We start from the raw sequence: 21,969 nt of genomic DNA, 5'->3' as shown, positions 1-21,969 counted from the left end.
GGTGGACTATGCCACTCGGTACCCTGATGCAGTCGCACTTCCTAGCGTCGAGACCGAAAGGGTAGCCGAAGCACTTGTCGAAATGTTTTCCCGTGTAGGAGTGCCCAGAGAGGTCCTCAGTGACAGGGGCACGAATTTTACGTCCGAAGTAATGAAGGAGGTTAGCCGTCTGTTGTCAGTAAAACAGCTGCATACCTCTCCCTACCACCCGATAGCGAACGGCCTAGTCGAACGGTTTAACGGCACGCTTAAACAAATGCTCAAGCGCATGTGTCAAGAGAGACCAACCGATTGGGATCGCTACCTGGCTCCAATTTTGTTTGCATACAGGGAAGTGCCCCAAGAAAGCCTCGGCTTTTCCCCATTCGAACTGTTATATGGGCGAAATGTGCGTGGACCCCTGGCTGTACTTAGAGAGCTTTGGACGAATGCAACCATCCCTAACGAGTTGCGAACGACGTACGAGTATGTGCTTGCTCTACGGGACAGACTGGAAAATACCTGTAAACTTGCCCACGAAGAGCTAGAGCGCGCAGGAGAGCGTTACAGCCGCTACTACAACATCAAGAGCCGCAAACGCTCACTCAAACCGGGAGAGAAGGTTCTTATTCTTCTTCCCACAGAGCACAATAAGCTGCTCATGCAATGGAAGGGTCCCTTTTCGGTCATCAGCCGCAGGGGCGATGTCGACTATGAAGTGGATTTGGGACATGCCACAAAAATATTCCACATCAATATGCTGAAGAGATACCAGCAAAGGAAAGACGACACCATTGTTGCAGCTGTCGGTGCAGTAATATCGGCAGAAGAAGACACAGACGCTGGAGTATTAAGCTTCAGGAATACAACTTCTGTGTCGAGTATATTAAAGGCAGCGAGAACGTGGGAGCAGATTACATGAGCCGGCTGGAATAGTTGTTAAGCTTGCACTACTGCATAGCTGCATTGTGTTGATTGTGTAATGAAAATCGTACACGATGTGCCTGTATATATGTGCACTTGATTGTTATCAGTGATCCGTGACTTGTGACATGTGCGCAAGACATGACTGAAGAACTACAGTGTTGTGGTGTGTGCGGGTTCAGATCGGTGCGTATATGGTGCGCGTCATGAACGGTAGTGAGTGACGAACGATCTTCAGTGCACTGAACGGACCCAATCTACTGCACCCCTCTATAGGGGCGTAATAACATCGTTCTCGGCGCTTGTGGAGTTCTAGAATATTCCGAGGCAATATTCTTCAGTGGGGGGCAGTGTCACAAGCTGCCTCACCTATTATACAGCGGAAGATGCGGGAGCTTATGGCTGGAATATAGAGCGAAATTAACGGGACTCCGTCGCTCCTCTGGACAAGATTCGGCAAGCCGATGGGGCAGCGACCGCCTGTCCTTGACGCGGCTGCTGCATAGTCGGCCGAGGGTATAAAATAACCGACAGCAGCACGCCCTCGCCAGTGCGTTTGGGAAGATTCAAACTTCCGGCCACTCCGCGGTGCTCCGAAAGCGTATTGTGTTCTTCGGGCCCGCGATCGACGCATCGTCCTCTGCACCTGTACGGCCGCCGCTACCGAGCAACACAGCCTTCGACGTCTCAGCAAACAAGAAGACGTGAGAATTTCATTCGCCACGGACTGTTGTTCAATCGAACATTATTTTCGCTTTGTTAACTTTTGACCTGACTTAGTAGTATTTTACGCTGTGTTCTTATGTAACTTTTGCTCATACTTATAATATCTGAAATACCTGCTTTATTATCTTTATAGTCTTCATATTTTTATCACAGTGTTTTGTTCATTGTCGGGTTAATTTTTTTTTCTCTTATCATTTATTTCTTCGTCTTTATCAATATCTTGTCGTGGCGTTGTATTCTCTTTCATTGTACTCTACTATTATCAGTGTAATTCTGGTCTGCTATTTATAAACCTTCAATTGTTTGTAAAAGAAAGTGACCTATTTGTACTTATTCCTCAATCACACACCGACACCCGTGCTTCACGGGTTGACCGGCCTAACTTTTAAATGTGTTCACAACCCTCATAGAGGAACGACGGGTAATCGAAAAGGGGATCCCGCACCTCTTTTGACCGTAAAGGCGGGGGTTTGTGACACCAGCATATGCCATATATTAGCCAACGTCAGTGGAGTGATGGCTAACGCTGTTCAATACAGCCATCCTTATGAAAGGGCAATGCCAATACCGTTGATATGTAAGGTATGCCAGTGTATATCTGACATTGGCGGGTCATTGTAACAGAGCTCACATTATTGTCCAGCATATGTCGAATATTGGGCAACATCAGTGGACTGATGTTGCCCAATTCATTCCCAATTCATAAGTTAGGAATTCATAAAACCTTAGCGGAAATGGTGGAAGCACACCTCACCGCACAGTATGAACGACTATCAAGCACTGAAACGGGACGTTTCATCCTAAAAAAAGCAGGAATACAATATGAAGGGACCCGGGCCCACACTTTGCCGATTCCAAGACACGTGCGCGAGCAATTAATAGTCCGTCCTCTGCCTAAAAACATGCATCCAGAATACAATACGGACAGAAGAAGGGCTAGAGCACAAAAATTACACGAAAGATTTTCATTACAGAAAGACACGGCGCACATGGACGTGGCAGAACATGCGGACAGAGATGCCTTTTCCCTGGCAGTTGTCGATCATCGAGGTTCTCCCCTCGCATCGGCGACAATCAATAAAACAAAATTTCCGGAGGAGGCCGAAGAGGCTGCCATAGCTTTAGCCATTACCTCCACCACTGCCAAATACATCCTTAGCGACTCTAAAACCGCAATTCGAAATTTTGCAAAAGGAAGGGCCCACTCCGCAGCCATCAAAATCTTACAAAAAATCTCTCATACCCGCCTTATCACATTGATCTGGGTCCCTGCCCATTCGGACCATCCTGGGAATGAGGCAGCGCACCAATTTGCCCGAGGATTCGCAGTTAACCGGGAGGTGCGCTGCCCTGAGCTCAGGTTGGCTAGGGAGCGGATGACAACCTACAAAGAAATTACTACCCACTTCAAGAAAGAAAGACAAATCTTCCCAGAACCACATCGCTCTCTAAGTAAAACACAACAAGTCACCTGGCGGCAGCTTCAAACAGGCCCTTTCTTAAATCCGTACATGTACTCCATATGGTTCCCAGAGCAGTTCAGCCCTGTCTGTTCTCTCTGTGGACATCAAAAGGCAGACACACCACACATCCTATACTCATGTAATCAAGACAAGCCATCACTGAGTCTGCAGCTCTCTACCCAATCTCAGTGGGGGGCCGCGCTGCTCAGCTCCGACCCGGAGGTTCAACTCCGAGTCACGGAGCGAGCCGAAGAGGTCGCCGAACGACATCGTCGGTCAGCCACCTGGCGTCCGGCCCAGAAGAGGAGCCCACCGCGGGGACGAGAACGCCAAGCCACCCCGCGCCTACCACCTCTTCTTTAATAAAGTTTACCTCCTCCTCCTCCATATTACAGACCAATCAGCTTGCTATCTGTTATATATAAGGGTGTTTACTAACGTAATCGCAAAATCACTAACACAATTACAACAATCTTAGACTTCAGTCAAGCAAAAGATCAAGCAGATTTTCGAAAATTTCATGTCCATATCATCAATCAGGTGATAGAAAAATGCTAGGAATATAATTGCCAAGCTACCAGCCCTTATTCATAGCATTCATTGATTACGAAAAAGCATTTGACTTAGTACAAACCTCGACAATCATGCAGGCATTGTGAAATCAGGTTGCATATGAGCCATTTGTAAAAGTACTGGATTAAGATATCTATAGTGGCTGTACAGTAACCATAAGTAATACACTCTGAAGGGCTGGTTGGTTCATACCAATTGAACGGGTAAAACTGCGCGAAATAGACAGGACGTAAGAAACACACGGGCACACACAAGGGGCAGACGCAGTTTTGCCCGTTCAACCAGTAACCATAGTTCTGCATAAATAAAGTAACAAAATTCCCATATGAAAAGGTATTCCGCAAGGAGACACGATCTACCCAGTACTGTTCACAGCTTACTAAGGGGAAGTATTCAGAGACTTGGAATGGAAGCAGTTGATAAGGGCGGATGGAGAATATGTCAGTAATCTGCAATTCTGGAATCGCAGTAATCTGCGAAGTAGCTCACGGGATGAACTGCAAAGAAGGATTGATGAGGCCTAGACAGGAATAGCAGAAAGGTAGGCTTCAAAATCAATATGCAGAAGACTAAGGTAATGTTCAACGGCCTCGGGAAGGTAGGTTCACAATAGGTAGCGAAACACTGGAAGTAGTAGGCAAATATGTCTTCTTAGGACAGGTAGTAACCGCATATCCAGACCATGGAAGGAAAATAACTAGGAGAATAAGATTGGGATGGAGCGCATTTGGCAAATATTCGCAGATTATGACTAGCAGCTTACCGGTATCACTCAGGAAGTATACAACAGCTGCATCTTACCTTACTCACCTTTGTGGCTGAAATGTGGAGGCTAATGAAAAGGGTTCTTTAAGAGAGTTAACTGCTGAGCTAGTTGGCTGTCACACATAATTACAGGGTATTGAGCGCAATACAAATACACACAAGAAAGAGTTCAACATGGGCGCCCATGGTGTCCTCTTTCTTGTGTGTGTTTGTGTTGCACTGAATACCCTGTAAAAGGGTTCTTCTTAAGTTGAGGACAATGCAGGAGGCTATGGAACGAAAAATGGTTGATGTAACGTTAAGAGAAAAGAAGCACGTAGAGTGGGTCAGAGTTAATGACATTCTACAGGAAGTGATGAAGAAAAGAGCATGGGAAGGGCAGGTAGGGCTAAAAGAGGATAACCGATGGTCGTTAAGGGTAACAGATTGGATTCCAACGGAAAGAAAGCATAGCAGGTGGCAACAGGAAGTTTGGTGGGTGGAAGTGGTTAAGGAAGTTCACATGGGTTAAGTGCATGCAGTTAGCACATGACCGGGTAAATTGGAGGAATAGGGGAGAGGCCTTTGCCCTGCAGTGGGTATAGTCTGGCTAATTATGCTGATTATGACCGATGTCCAAACTTGGGAACAGTGGTGAATGTAAAGGTTGCGTTATCCTGGGCACACAGCGGTAAATGGCTCTGAAGGTATAATTGACCGTGTCAAAGAGTGCATCTCTGTACAACACATGTAGTGGTGTGCATAAACTAGGTGCGAGAATTGCTGGCTAGTTTTTTGAGAAGTGCATCCAGCTTGGCGTCCTTAGAAGAGTATTTGCAGCTTTGCTACTAAGTTGCAGAAGCTTGGTACACAGGGTGACTTTTTGTAATGCAGCAAGCCAATTTAAATGATCACAGGGACACGCCTTCTCTTTCAAACTTGTGGTCTTCTTTTTCATGTTGAAACAGAGCAATATGAAATGATATGGGACAACACGGCATGTCGCACTTATCTCTAACTTCCATGCAGGTTTTGCGACATAGTTTGTGTTTGATTCGAAATACTTTCGGCCATCTAGGGTTTTTGAATATGTGTTACTAGCATTTTGCAGCGCATAAAACTCTGCTTCTTTTTAAACGTAATGTCTATAGGTAACATTTTATCATGGAGCTTTTAAAGCTACTGAATTTCATGACAATAAGTTTTTTGGCACTCATTAAAATGAAACAGTATAATGTTTCTGATACATATCAGCTAATTAAATAGAGCATTTTATCTGTATATCCTGATATTATTAAGGAGAAAATTCCTTTTTGTGCCAGAATGCAAATCACAAAACCATGCTGTTTACGGTTTGCGCCACATCTAATTGTGTGCTTTCTGACTTTAGCTCGTTGGTTGGTTTGTGGGATTTAACGTCCCAAAGCGACTCAAGCTGTACGAGATGCTGTAGTGGAGGAGTCAGGAAATTTAGACCATTTGGGGTTGTTTAGCGCGCACTGACATCACACAGCCTATGGGCGGCTTGCTTTTTGCCTCTCGAAAAGGGGCCGCCATGATTCGTGGCTGTGATTCGATCCCACCTCCTTAGGCACCGAAGTCGAGCACCCTAACCACTCTGAATTAAGTCCTGGACACAAGCATTCTTTCAGGAGTTGTGCATTATGGTTTGTAAGGTTTTCTTTGTTTTGAAACAAAGAAGCTGTTCATGCTGTAGAACAAACATAATTGGTAAACCTTTTCTCTATGCATTGCATTTGATTTATGGACAAAACGTTTCGGTTTGAAACAGGCGCAGATTTTATTTCTTAATTGGGAAATTATCAACAGTTAAAGGCCTTTATGCAATACGTAGGCAATTCAAGCTGAAACTGCATCTACAATTGGCAGCAGTTTTATTTTCTATCTTGCTAATGGGTGTTCCATTGTTGTTCTTATGCTTCTGCTTTATCCATGTGGTGCATTCCTAGAGGGAGGAGGTATTTCTGCATTATACAATATTTGCATAGGTTAGCAGTGCAGTGCTACAAATCAAACCATCTTGAATAACAAAGTTGACATGTAATTTAGGTTTGGTGTTGTCAAAAGATTTTCTTTTTCTTTGCCTTGAGAAGTGAAATGGTTGAATGACAATGAATGCTTGATTTCCTATAAAATGCTACTAGAATATTTATACACTGGAGCTGCTGCCTGACAGAGTAATGGGGATTAATGTTGAGTGCAGCAGTTATCTACATCTGAAAGCAGTGATTCTTTGATGTTTTCAATGAAATCTGTCAATGGTGTTCTGGCTGAAACTTCTTTCTCCTTTGAACAAGAGCCTAGAGAGCCTCGTAATTATCTCATGCATATTAGTGAAAATCAGAATATTGGGCGTGGAATAATAATTTGCTTTTTAATTATCAGGACCTGCACATTGGAAGCAGCAGTGCCAGTGTGGATATGGTTGTGCCTTATTGTACTGATGCACAGCTGTGAGGCTGGAGCAAAAAGTTCTACCAAGCAAAGCCCTGTTTGCGATGATATAGAAGTATTTGGTACTAAGTAGATTTATGGTGACACTTGAAAAAATAAATATGATTATGTACATTCGTGAACCATATATATTGACACTGACCGTGAAATTACAATTTTTTCAGGTTCATTTCTGGTTCGCATCAGTTTGCACATAGTGACCGCTTAGAAGTACCCACTCTCTTGGCGCTAATCTAGAACTCACGAATGTACTCTCGTAATTAAAGAGAAATTTAGGCTCTGTGGTTTTCTAGTCTTCCTTAAACATCCCTGTTGCCACCGAGCGCACCTTTGCCTCGGCAGGCGCGACGGGCGGAGAATTCTTAGACCTCAAACAGATTCAACATACATTTGCTGTAGCTGTGCAGTGAATATAAAAAGGCTGTGGCTAAAGGTACGTCGGATGGACCATATGGCTTTAAAGGTACATCAGACGTACTCGGTGTGTTTTTCTTCGGGATACGTCGGAAAATTAAGCCAGACAGATCTGGGAAATATATCTCACGGACCCGATCGGTGGTGTTTACGTCCGGCGGACCACGATTCGTTGTTTCTCCGGGATACGTTGGAAAACCAGGACGGATCCGAGGTCTTCGGATGTGTGATTGACGTCATGGCCTGATACCTTAGCAAAAAAATTCAATAGAAAACTAGTAGTCTATCATATTGGTCTTATGAGTATCCTAGCCTATTGGTTATACAGGTCTGCTGGAGTATTGGTTTTATAGGTTAATTGTTTACTGATAGTATAGGTTATGGTTTTATCGGTCCTATGGCATCTGGTAAAACAGATAGGTCTGTAATGCTAGTAACCCATAGCTGTCAATAATCTGATAGAACTACAAAACCAGTAGGCTTCTTATTGGTTTTGTAAGCCCTATGGAATATTGGTCTCATCGAGTAGCTGCGGGTGTTTACCTCTCCGGACACCTGAAGGGAGAGGGCAGAAAATGGAACATATATGTTCCATTTTCTAGGACGCAGCAGGTGCATGTATACACATTTTAATCCACAATGACAGCGGCAACGCATACTGGCACATAATCCAAACATTGACTGCATCCAGGTAGCCCTCGATTCCAAGATTGTGGACTTCGGCCCGATGATGTAGTCTCTCCAATACTAAGACATCTGAAAGAAATAAAAAATTGCGTTTCAGCTTGAAAAATAAGCGATTTCAAGAGCGCGACACCACCACGACTTCAAAAAATCGGCCCACACATATACCGGCAACCGCGATTGCGCGCGTATTCATGCGTAGGCAGTTAGCTAGAGGCGCCGCCATTATTGAACGCCGATGCCGAGGTAGCTGCTGAACCAACATTCCGCCTTGCGCCTCACCACAGGCTCTGTCACTTGAACACAGTGCGCACGACATTCGAAAACAAATTAACGCTAAAAAGTTCCATCAATACTTTCAAGAAATCGTGCCGACAACTTTGAAGCTAGGCGCTGCGTTGATCGTACATGTGGCGCCATCTGGGAGGCGCCGTCGAAAAAGGCGGCTGTCCGGATCCGCAGCCGTGGGTAGCGCTGACGCTGTGTTCCGATTTGTTCCTGATTACCCGTCGTAAGAATAAAACAATAAACGCCGACTGAAACAAGAGCCTCTACTTACTATTGTCTATATGGTCATTTCCAACCTCATATCACACCCATTGCTTTTCATTTCGGCTGCGCATTTCTCCCCCTTCTTTTTTCCGGACTGCACGCTAGGTTTCTTTCAAACATGCACGACCGATCGCTTGTTTGTATCAAGCGCGCAGCACGCAAAATAAAAAAAGAACGGGGTAGTTCCTTTTTTTTTTCTTCACTTCTGGACCCAGCTGAAGCCCTAAGAGTTGTACTATTCGTGCATGCTTGGAACCAATGCTCGGCAGGCCTTCGGATACGGCCTGTGTTGTAGAGAGCGCGTAGCCTTCCTGCCCAGCGGGATTTTTTTTTTTGCGACTTCGTAATGACAGTTTTCAGCTGTTCTCGGCGCTTGCTTTTGGGAAGACTAGCCGGAGGAAGCACGACGTCGAGAGCGAAGCACAATGCAGGAGTGCGCGCTCTTTTTGCTACGCGTTCATGGCTCCCCGCAAAGAGAAACTTACAGCTCGATTTACAGCTGTGTTTATGGGTGCCATATTAGTTATAAAAAAATCGCCGGGAAGCAACCGAAAATCAAGTGTTTTCGGTTTGCTTGGAAATCATACGTTCGACTCATCGTTAACATTGGCACCCGGCCTAGCAGATGCAGCTGACATCCGTCATATATTGCGTGGGTTTGTCAACGACTACATAAAAAAAAGAAAAAAGAACAAATTACATATGTGGTGAAGAGACGCCGAAAGGGCCGAATAAAACTCACCTCCAAGCCGACTTCACAGAAGGCGCTTTTCATAGCGCATTTTCCGAAGATATTCGAGGGCCCCTCTGCACTGTAAAGTTCCTCGCGCACTCCATACACGCGCTGGCTTCGTAGTCTCCGATCGCGCACCAAGCAGTTATTCTTAAATTAAGTCTCAACATTCTAGGATCGCCCGAAATCCTCAGAACAGCACGCGCTGCGGAGCTTGCTCAGCTATGCCTGTTTTTCCGTGCACTGCACTGTCACATCCACATCTCCAGATACAACCTGGGCTTGTCCCGTCCTGCGGAAGAGCTTATTTTTTTTATTTTTTTTTTAGAGCGATTTCAATGAACGACGGTGCCCAGCTGTACTCGGCTCTCGCTTCTGTGTGGTCTAACGTATTCCGTCTACGCATACAATGCCGCTGATCGAGGGGAGAAGCCAGTAGAGCGCATTACACACTGGCTTAGTTTTTGCTTTATTTATTTCCTTACTTTCAAAGTGAAATCGCGCGGGTTCTGAATACCTACTTCAAATAAAAAAAAAAAAAACTAAAAACGAAGAGCTGCCAGCAGAAGCGCTCGAGCACCGACGGCCTTCTACCAGACAACATGAACGGGTAGCGGCTTTCTTCGCTTTGCTTTTGTTTTATTTTTCAACAGACACACATGGCACATATGTGTCTCTTACGTGCGCATGTTGCACGAGGCAGGAAATGACCAAAAAAGCCGTTTCGTTCTAACCAGTTTGCTGTCGAGAAGTGTAGACTTAGCGTTCACTCTATCGTCTCTCTCCGACGAGCAGACTTACCCGCCACTTGTTCCGGAGCAGTGGCGCCTGCATACCAGCGCACTAGGCCCATATCACACCGCGCGATTCAAATTCCTTTGTTGGCGCGCAGGCAACGGCATTCTGCAACGCAAAGCCACATCATACACTGACAAAGTGTAAACGTCAGCCCGAAGTTGCAAGTGATGCACACGCACCTGATCAAAAGCTGAACGTGCGCTGGAACGCTGATATCCTCGAGAAGCACCCCGAAAAACGGCGAAAACTTATAAACACAGGGCACCGACCGAATTGCCGCCAGCCCGATCGGTGATCACGCCAGCGCCAATGCCTCTACGGAGCTGCCCATGCGCGCCCAGAGGAGGTGGAAAGGAGGATGAGAGAGGCCAGCACGGGAACGCTTGCGCGAGAGTGGGAGTGAGAGAAAGATGAAACAAAGGCATACTGATGTATCAGACACATGAACCAATTGTAGTGGTCTACAAGATAATTAGCATGTATTAGCCTATAAGATGTATGGGCTTCTGCACTGGTCTGATAGTTTTCTTATACAACCCACAGATAAACATATGAAACCAATAATATTGCCTATAGGACAAATATATACCAGTCTATAAAATTTATGAGTTTCTGCATAAGTCCCATAGAAATGCAGATACAACACATAGAATACCTACAGAACTAATACCGATTCTTATAGAACCAAAAACACTCCTATTGGTCTTTTTTGCTAGGGTAGGTTTACGTGATTTGTGCCGCGGCTGAGAAGCACAAGCGCATATGTAATCGTCGAGGCTATGGTATCGATGACGGCCAGCCCGCGGCCAGCACGCCCGCTCATTTGGTCCGTTATCCTGTGAATTATCGTCTACGATATGGTAGTTTTGTAGTTTCGATTCTTCAAAGTTTCCTCACTTCCATCTGTGATCAGATGCGTTACGTAAAGCGTAGCTTTCTGCTGTTGCTTTGCGGTGCTGCAAGTTGTATACAGACAAGCGGCGCTGAAAAAGCTGCTGGGTACTGCCTGCGTGTCTGTAGTCCACCGTGATCTAATACAAGCATCGCGTCATTTTTGTTTGCTGTATGGCTGGAGGTGTAGGCGCCGGTTTGTGCTTTTCGTGAGATGCGTGATGTCCGGACCACGGTCCGGACTACGTCCTACCAGAGGGCTGTGATGAGTGCGCTGAGCGTATTCACATAAATGGTGTTCATTTATGATCGCCGATGTTCCACGTGCATCAGTGTTTATTTAGTGGTAAGTCCGAAAATGTCGTGTAAAGAGAGCGTCGTGAACTTATTGACGCGCGCTGTGCAACCGTCAGACCAAAATAAGTGATCGACAATTTATCAGATGGAGCTTAAAACTCAGAAAATGGGCTATTTTTACAAAGTACACGCCTATTGTTTTGAAGCTTGCAAAAAGCATTGAACGTCAGTACTTTAACGCGGCGTTGCACAAAAGTTGGGAATGCACATGATGTAGTTTTCGCATGTTGGAGTGGACAGAAAAATAAGTGCTCAGCCCACACCCCCAAGATGCACATTACTATACAGGTGGAAATATTAGCTGCCAGGCACAGCACCTGCCTTCAGGCTTTGTGCTGTTATTGAAGGCCACTTTATCATTAATAAAGGAACAAGTATGCTTTATATGTGTTAATGACTGATCCTGTATTAAGTTTTTTTTTTAGCCTTTCCTTAATTTTTTTTGCTTTGTCAAGCTAGGCAAACGCAAATGGTACATGTTTAAGCTTGTTAGTCCAAAGCTGAACGTGAATATCTGCCTTGCATGTGACAGCTGTAATGCTTGAGAGGTTACATGCTGCGACGTCTCAGCATTGCGTTCGGCTGCTTACCCCAACATCGTGATATTTAACCCCAGCGGTGGCAGCCACACTTTGGTGGAGGCGAAATGAAAACACATCTATTTTCTGCGATATGTCAATGCAAGGCACAAAACCCAGGCAGTTAATCTGGAGCCCTCCACTGCAGTATTCTTCATATATGTCACTTTAGGATGTGACACCCTACATACCACTTGTAGGATGTTCATTTATTTAGGTTTTGTAACCTCTCATTCATGTTGCGCAACATTTGGCTAATTATGGTTCTGGAACAGTTGTTGAAGATAGAACCGAAGCAGCTCTTGGATTAATTTGCTAATAGCACTTCTTTGAAGCTTGCATCAATGCTGGACAGTTCAAATAGCAGGCAGTTGAATTACAGGAATGATGTAAAGGATGCATTTCAGTTCTGACAAATGGAACGTAATGGTCCCCTCCATGCATGCACAGGTTCCCTTAGACAAATACATAATCGGGCGTGTGATTCTGAGACATACCAATGGTTGACAGAAGGCCGTGTGGGGCCAATGTGGCATTCTTCATGAAGGCTAAAATAAAATTGTAGAACACATGCTGTCCCATACAGAAAAAACTGGTTGTTTTGTGTGTGATTAATTGACTATGAATAGCATCTTACTGAGACAGTAATGTGACATATAATATATGGTTTAGCATCCCAAAACAACTATGGCTATAAGGGACGCGATATTTGAGGGCTAACGTATAATTTTAACCACCTGGGGTTCTTTTACAAGCAATGGCACCGCAAGGTGCATGACAGCCTATTGTTTTGCCTCTACTGAAATGCCTACGGCGGCTGGAATCAAATCTGCATCCATGGGTTCAACAGCCGAGCGCTCTTGACTACTGAGCCAACAAGACGGGGTCTACTAACAAAAAGCATGCCATTACATTTCCTTCTAGCCTGTGGAGTCATTTAAGGCCCGTTTACACTAGGCCGATCTACGTCGGCCGACAATCGCCAGACGCGTTTTTTGCGTGGTCGTCGTGCTTGTCACACGGCGCCGACGCCGACAGTGCGCCGATGGCCGACCGACGGGGATGTTGGTCGGCCGACGCCGAGAGCGAAGCGATCGGGCTCCCGTCGGCCGATTTCCTAGTCACACTACGACGACGCATTGGCTCACTACCCGCGCAGACCAATAGCATTCGCTGCCTTCACCTCGCCCCGCCCACAGCCGCGTCTCTCGTCTGCTGCAGACCCCGAGGCTACTGATTTCGATACCTGCTTCTCGCTTTTTACTACTTGTTCACCACACAGCGCACGCATTCGATAAATGAATACTTCATAATAATAGGAAAGGCTTTGCCATTTCCCGTGTGAGCTAGAAATTTTAACGGGAATGCGCCGATGAAGACGAGTGCATGCCATCGCTGCTGCAGTTTACATCTGTGTGCATACACACACGCTGCTCGTTTTCATTTCAATACAACAGCCTGCCGGGCTATACTTTACTCGGGTATTTTCTCTTCCCGTGCTACGGCTGCACATTACGCATTTACGCAATGCGATAACTCCGCAAGAACCACCGATGAGGCGATATACCGCATGAGAAATGTTTGAGATTTGGTTGTTGACATCGCACGAGAGCGGCGCTTCCTGCTAATTGTATTTGCTTTCTTCGATGCCATCAATGCTCGATTCTGTTTCCTTTTAACCGGAAGTATGTTCAGCTTCCATTTGCATGAATTAAAATGGCGTTATTTGTGTCCCACGAGTGCCGCCGACTACTACCAGCCGCCCAACTTTGCTCGGCAGACCGGATTACGCCGGCGCTTTACGCTTTCTGTACCGGTGTCCCGTGATAAAAGCAAACGTCAGTCTTAGGTCACTATAACCAAACCTACCCTCGATGATCATTTGCACTCGTTAAAACATTATAGTTTGCTCCCCACGATCGTCGAAATCACACACACGATTCCTGCGGGCTCGCTAGGCCTACTCGCCTTCGACGGGGCCGGCGTTCACTCATGTTCAACGAAAAAAACACACCCGCGAGTGTCGATGTGATAATATGAACCGCCATCCTTCCTTGCCTATATTTTAGAATGTATATGGCACAGGGAAGCGCAGCCGCGCGCAGTACGTCGTTCGTCGGCCATTCATTTTCGCTTGCTCGACGATCTGCCGAGGACTGATCGGGCGACCGTCAGCCGATGCGTTTCGTCGGCGTCGCTGGTCTGGGAACTTGTCACACTACGACGACAGGCGGTCGTTGGTCGTGCTGGCGTCGTTGTCGGCCTAGTGGGACTGACCGGTGCATGAACGAAAGGATCGGCCGATGTGACAATCATTTGCATTGTCACATCGGTTTAAGAAAGTAGGCGCAAAATATGGCGTACAGGTGTTGTTTTCAGCCCCTAATAATATTGGCAAGGTAGGTGCAGCAGTTCAAAGAAAGCTGGGGGGCACAAGAAGTAAGAACAGATGCCAGGGTAATCACGCCAAGAGTTTCATTAGTTGTAGGATGGGTGTAGTATATCAAATACCATTGCCCTGTGGCCGTACGTATACTGGGCAGACAGGCCGTTGCATTAACATTAGGCTGATGGAGCATGCGCAGTCCTTAAAAAAGAATGAAATAAACTTAACAAAACATTGTAACGCGTGTGAGTGTATACCTTTCTTTGTTGATGCTAATATATTGTTTCTTCATAAAGACCAGACTACTCGACTAATCGCCGAGGCTTTCCATATTAACCGAAAGCAAAATGTTTGTGTTAGTAAAACGTCCATCGCATTGACAGAAAAAGAGATGACCATGCTGCACAATCGATAGTGCGTCGGCAGTTTTCACCACGAGCATGTGATGGGGGTAGTTTTACAAGTGTTGATATATACTTTTATAAATTTTCACTATGCGCATGTGGGTACAACAAGTGTGTGTACATATATATGCTCTTCCGTTCTTCGAATTAATCAGTTGTCAGTTCTGCGCCGTCGTTGTCCACTTCTCATCTTTGTCTCGTCTTTTTGCGCACGTATATTACTGTCCATCATGGTTCACCAACTCGCCCAATCAGCCGTTCTTCTTAAGCTTTGAGTAGAGAAAAATTAGGGAGATACCTAACCTCCACCTGTAAGGGTATTATGTGCCAGTGTTAACGGCTCTTGTCTGCGGATACCACTGTGGATTCCCGTTAATATACACCCGTGAGCAAAAGTGGTATACTCCACGCAAACCGCTACGATTGTATTTTTTTCAGTATAAAAAAATGTGCCACACAAAATTGCTTGGGCAAGATGGCAAGTATATCAAGGAGGATACGTAATTCATATCTCAGAAATAACTGCTTCTTTGTCGGAAAAATCTGGCGGGCAGTTTTCTTGCAGCGTGTGGAGTATATCACTTTTGCTCACAACTATACATGCCCTTTGCTACACACTTAATCATTAATTCCTTAATTCATGTCTCTGTTATCTCACACATACTCATTAGCATGCAGTCATAGGCTGCCGTGTTATGTGAAAGACAACTTGACGTAGACCTGTGTAAGGCTTGTGTTAACCAAACTGTACAAATATGCCTACATGGCCTAGGAGTAACCTTTCTTACTTGGAGCTGAAACGTCTCAGAACAAATTTCAAAAAGTAACTTTGCAGGCTCGAGTTAGCAGCTTCTGCCATATTGTGTGGCCTCGTGGCACTTTTGGCTTGTGCGCAAGGTCTGTTTGTTAATCATGCTGGTTAACATGCATGAAAAACACATTTTCGCACAAGCATTGGTGGCAAATGATCAAGTGGTGCACTGGATGTACTGAAATGTGTACCTTTATTTTTGCAAGGGCAGCATTATCACATAACACGATCAAGAGTTCTGCCAGTGCTAGTGGTTACATGGCACGACCACCTCAGGGAGCGATTGTTGTTACAAGACCTCTCCCAAGGAACCACCGACATCCATCGGACGGCCAATGGCCATCCGTTCCGGATGGCCGATGGACGTCCGCGAACAGCCAGTGGACGTTCGTCGGCCGTCCGATGGGCGTCCAAATGGACATGTTTGTCTGGCCAATGGACGTCATTTCGGACGTCCGTTCCCGGACCTTTCTCGCATATATGCTGCATGCATGCTTTTTTTGCTCCTACGAGGCAATAAAATAGAAAAGCAGCTTAAAGTACAACAGGCATATTTTATTGCAAAATATCTAATTCATCAATATGACGTAAAACTTGAAGCGCACATCTTCCGTGATGAAGTGGAAGCAACCAGCTTTCTGCAAAAAGAAAAAAAAACAGGTTAGTAAATAGCGTGTAGCTCATGCACAGCATAATCCTTGACTCGAGGTTTTCTGGAGGCCAATAACAAGAAAATTGAGTATTTCTCATATTGTACCTGCCCTACAACACTTGTTACAAGCAGTCTCAAATATCAGCGAGGTTCTGCTCTCCTTTCCCTTAGTTCACGCCAGTTATATCGCACCCGCTATCTTTCGAATATCACATAGATTCATCTGCAATGCTTCAAGGATAAAGCTAAATAAGCTAAACAGTTCAGAAGGCAGTATCATACAGGTCATACCTAAATTAAAATAAGCTGATAACGCACTTCAATAATTTCAAGCACAGAAAAGGCCACTCGCTATCTGAAATGCTTTTTTTTTTTGTAGTGGTGCACAACTTTCAAGCTCGCGAGCTTGGGCGATTATCGCTTATCGCATTGTACAGGATCAGTTATGCATTTTATCACTGTAATGCACTGCAGCGCAGACTGTGCCCTCGCAACCTGCAACTTGCATTGAAAATGCAGAGCATGTTAAAAACAAAAAAAAAATCTTTGACAACCGACTGTTTACCCAGCGCCTTGGTTGACGAAAACAAGGTTGGTTATAAGCTTCGCAAGATTGCAAGAGTGGAACGCGATAGCACCTCCAGCAATTTCCTAGTTTGCTTAGAGGAGAGGCAGAGCCAACTGACTCGACATACACGGACGCCACCGCGCCGATTACTCCTGGTTTTCGGTGTAACTAGCTCCTTAATGCTCTCGCGTTTAAATGTGTCAGTAGGTTCACTGCGCTGTTACATATTCATACAATTTTCCCTGCGCAAATTTTCACGAAGCTCGATCGCAATACTCACTTTCAAACGCGGTCACTTTCGCCGGAGTCGTCCGTCCTGATGTGTTATCGTCGTGAACCACTGTTGCTCCAAGGGGGTAATCTTTTCACACTAGGAACTGGCACAACTGCGCAATCGTTGTCCTTGCAGCGCACACAGATGGGTGAAGGCATTAGAGCATAGTTGCGTGCACCCGCACAGAACGAAAAAAAAAAACTGCTGCCGCGAGCCGCGGCGGCAGGACTATAATGCCTAGAATATACTATTCTAGGCATTATAGTCCTGCCGGCAATGGCGGCACAGAAACACGTGGTACGAAACTACGGCAGAAACATTCATGCGCAGAAATGAATTGGCCGTAATAAGTTAACACTATATTTTTACTGAATATTGTTAGTTTCTTTAAATAGGTTACCCTTTCTTGTGAGGATATTCATGCGAAACCTACCATCCCCCCCCCCCCTCCCACGGGTGATGCTACATTCACACCAAATCGGTCTAGGGGCGGGACCTCGGCTTTTCACGTGATCAGTGGCGTCATGCCGTCGGCAAAAAATACATACCATAAAAAAGCGCGCTCCGCGCGTTCCTTTCGGTCGTCGATCGGCGCGCGCGCTTCTCGACCTTTTCTATCCATTCCACTGTTTCCTCGCGACCATGAGTGACGGTCCTGAACGTCAGGAGCTCATTTTGCGACGCTACCTCAACGACATACATGAGGAGGGAGGCTACTGGCATTGATACCTGAAATGCGAAGAATATTGTAAAAAGTCGGAGAGATCTCGGCTGACAACGTAAAGTATAGCTGCGCGGACTTCACGAGAGTTCGATGCGTCACCCAAAGGTAAGTTCCTTTCACAGTGACGGCGCTCTAGCCAGTAATATATGTATATGTATACGCATGCAAGCATCACTCGATTTTTCTTGTGCCATTTAGCTACAGCACGACAGCATTAAGGCGAACTGTGCAATGCTGTAATGTGAACTTTATACTGTACATAAGAGCAATAATTTCGCTTTTCGATTGTAGCAAGGATTGCGCAAAATTTATTTGCGTGCGCGCGAAAGAGAGAGAGAGAGAGTGTGTGTGTGTGTGAGTCATCTATACGAACCTGATAAATGCGTACCTCTTTACATGTTCTCCATGATTCATCATATGACGGAAGAATTCTTATGGACATGCCTTTCCGGGTAGAGAAAGAAGTTGTAAAAATCTGCATCCTCGGCAAAGAATACTAGAAGAATGACAACTCGGTATGTGCAAGATTTGACATTAATGATGGTTATACCTGGCTGATTTTTTTTTTCTCATTCAACTAGCGTTAGGAATTTAGCCTTTCTGTAACCGCCTGTAACTACATATACAAATCTGCATGCACATGCATATAGATTCAAGAATGATGTCAGGGGCCCTATATATATATATATATATATATATATATATATATATATATATATATATATATATATATATCTGTGTGTGTGTGTGTGTTCGCGTGCGTGCGTGCGCGCGTGCGCGCGCGCTCGTATGCATATGCACTCTGTATTTCGCGGTATTTCGGAAGTACTCAGTATTTCTTTGTTGAAGCGCGCGGGGAGAAAATATTAAAAAATGGTGTTGATGGCAGTTAATGATGTTAATTGAATTTACTATTACAATATATATGTTCTAAAAGCAGTATTATGCATATATTCATCGGCGGCAAAAATTTGCAGGACATGAGAAAATGTTTTTTTTTTTTTTTTTTTTTTCTGTAAAGTGCCGCATATATGTCACAGCATATATGCGGGTCCAACTTTTATCTGTTTGACACCAGCTACATTGGTCTTCGATTCCATGACGCGTCCTGAAAAGTTTCGTCCCCGTTAGTACAACGAACACAGCTTGGCGCGAGGGCATCGACCGCGTCAACATTCCATGACCATAAACAGTTAAGAAATACTCAACAGAAACCTCTGGGGCTGCAGTGTCTGAGCCAGCAGTTCCTCCAGGGCCTTCGCAAATGCATAGAAAAATTGTAGAAGGTTGGGAAAAGTGCACTTCAATTTTTTATCATTGTCATAACGAGGAAGTTCTCTCCGAAACGAATTATTTTTTTACTATGCTTTCAGAAGGCTATGCCAGAGAGTTCTGGTTTGCATGTACAAAGTTCACCAGTAAAGGAATGTTCATCTCTGAAGCCTCTCCCTAAACGAAGGCACCTGCACGACAAATGACCCCATTACAATCATTGACTTAGAAAGGCACAGTTTTGCCCTATCTCTGATTTCACCAAATAATTCAGCAGTTTTTTTTTTTACTGAAGGGTATAGGATGATGCCTCAGTAACCTGTGATTCATTGATAATGGTGCCTTGCAAAGTAACTCAGGGGACGAATTTAGACAGGAAAGGTAGAGCAATAGGGCTAAAATTTTATATGGAGAAAATGAAAGTAACACTTAACAGGCTAGGATAGCAAATAGAAGTTTACAATAGGTAGCAAGGACCTGGAAGAGGTTAGGAAATATGTCTTATAAGTACAGGTATAGCAACCGCCTGTCTCTTCGATGGCAGTCAAATAATTAGAAAAAAAAATTGATTTGGAGTACATTTGGCAGGTACTAGTTCTCAGATCATGAATGGCCCAGTAGTATACCTCAAGAAGAAAATAGTATATGTGACAGCTGTATCGTTTCGGTATGCCTATTGGGCAGCAATGCGAAGGCTAAAAAATGGTTCAACATAACCCTTAGACAATGCAGACAGTTTTGATATAGAAAACGATAGGTTTAACGCTAAGAGACAATAAGTGAGCAGAGAGAGTGGTCAGGAATAAACGGGAGCTTTTAACATTCTAGTTGAAACCAAGAAGAAATGGACATGGCAGGGCATTCCATATTCAGGCAAGCTAGCCGATGGTTGCTATAGGGTAACTGACTGCATTTCAAGAGAAGGTAAACGTCACAGAGGGAGGCAGAAAGGTGGGCGGATGAGATCAGGAAGATTGTGAGGACTAGGCGGGTGCAGCTGGCACAAGAAACGGTTAATTAGCTGATGTATACGGCAGAAGTCTTTGCCCTGCACACCTGATGGCAATGGTGTGCATTGAAAAGCACTCATAATACTTCCCCCCCCCAAAAAAAAAAAGTGTTTACCATGTTATGCCATTATTGCTATGCATACACCTGAGTCACACGCACTTTATGCCATGTGCGGATTATCCTTTCTTTAGCTGGTTTTTACAGACAGTGCAGACTATATATCTGGAAATTAGAGGAGCTTTCTGATGCATTTTTATTGCATGCATAGTTCATCTGTCTTTTAATTCCTGCATATGGCTTCATTTTTTTTGTTCTTCTTTGTAATGAAATAGGGTTCATTTCAATGTAAATAATGTACATAATAAATAAACTTGAATTTTTAATGACTTCGAAGTCTTCTTTGCATATCATGCCTTCTTCGAGAAAATGAATGCATCAATTGCTTTTACTTGCATAGAAAAGTTGATGCATGGTATGAAAGCTACAGGTACTGTATGTTCTGCTAAATTTATGAAGGGCATGGGGTTATGCTTTCAGTTCTGAGATTTTGTTTTTAATTACATCAAGTAGAAATCTTCACCATTTGGGGTAGAGTTTATGGGAAAATCCTCAGTTGGTTCCAGCTAGAGCCAGTTAGGTCCAGAATAGCCCCACGAGCTTAACTAGCTGGTCAAGATTTTTGTCCTGTTAAAAAAAAAACTGAATTGCTTAAATTAGAACGGTATGATCGAATGAGAGCAGGCATAAAAAAAATGCAGCTTTGATGAATGCTGCTGTGAGAGATGGTAAACATTGCTGTCATAATTAGCTTATTTTTTTATTTCTTTTTCTTAACGGTTTAATTAATATTGGTAATAAGTGGAAGCAAACCATTTTTCATACCCCAGGATATGGCATTGAAGACTGCATGAAGCACCTGAGCTGCAGCTAGAAGAAAATATGAGCACAGCATAAGAACGGATTAGGTATAGGACCATATACATATGCATAAAATGAAATAAAGTAAGATCCCGAGAGTGAAATGGATATATATATATATATATATATATATATATATATATATATATATATATATATATATATATATATATATATATATATATATATATATATATATGTGCCAGCTGGTGAATTCAATGAAGACCTCATCATGAAGGTTCTGTGCATGATCGAGGTAAGTGCCGACGAAACGCCATGCCAGCTAAAAATGTGCCATTTTATTAGCTGCATAGAATTAAGTTGCGCAATATGCAGCTATGGATCGGTAAGCCTATAATTTTGATGATCGGCGTAGCTCCGCAAATACGCGGCTCGAATGATAACAATTAAAGGTATCGCTCAAGAACAATATCTCTAAGCTCACATCGAGTGCACATAGTAAGTTTGTGTAATCATCACGCACATTTTGTTGCCGCAGCTATATTACAGTGTGAAACTGAACGAGATTCGCGCGCTCTTTCGGCGAAGATTTGAAAAAAAAAAGTGAATAAATAGCTGGAAAGACTGCTTATGCTAGTATAAGGAATTATAAGTTCCCGCTGCTGGCTAGCTACAACGAGTGCAGGGTACACAAGCGGCCGTTATGGCTCTAAAGTTGAAGCAGGCGACTTACCTCGGCGACGCTTTCCGCGCAGCCGCCGCGCCGGAGCAAAGTTTTTATTTATGTGTGTTTTTTGCCGATGCCATGACGTCAATGGTCACGTAAAAAGCGGAGGCTCCGCCCCTAGACCGATTTGGTGTGAATGTAGCATCACCCCCCTCCCACACACACACACTGCAATGGAATACGCAACTTTCAACCAAACAGTACGGCCGCCGGCCGGCGGGGACTGGCGGGGATTTCAAACAGCAAAAAAACTATTTTTGTAAAGACCCACAGTGCAAGGTAATCCGGCGCTTTTGTTCGCCAAAATGTGGTCGTGGACCATCGTGGATGGCGAAGCCGCGCAGGTGGTACATGTAGTACATACGTTAAG

Source organism: Amblyomma maculatum, chromosome 9 (assembly GCF_055883805.1).
Source record: "Amblyomma maculatum isolate TAMU_Amacu chromosome 9, ASM5588380v1, whole genome shotgun sequence".
In the NCBI taxonomy this organism is placed as follows: Eukaryota; Metazoa; Arthropoda; class Arachnida; order Ixodida; family Ixodidae; genus Amblyomma; species Amblyomma maculatum.
Note: the sequence above shows the minus strand (reverse complement) of the source record.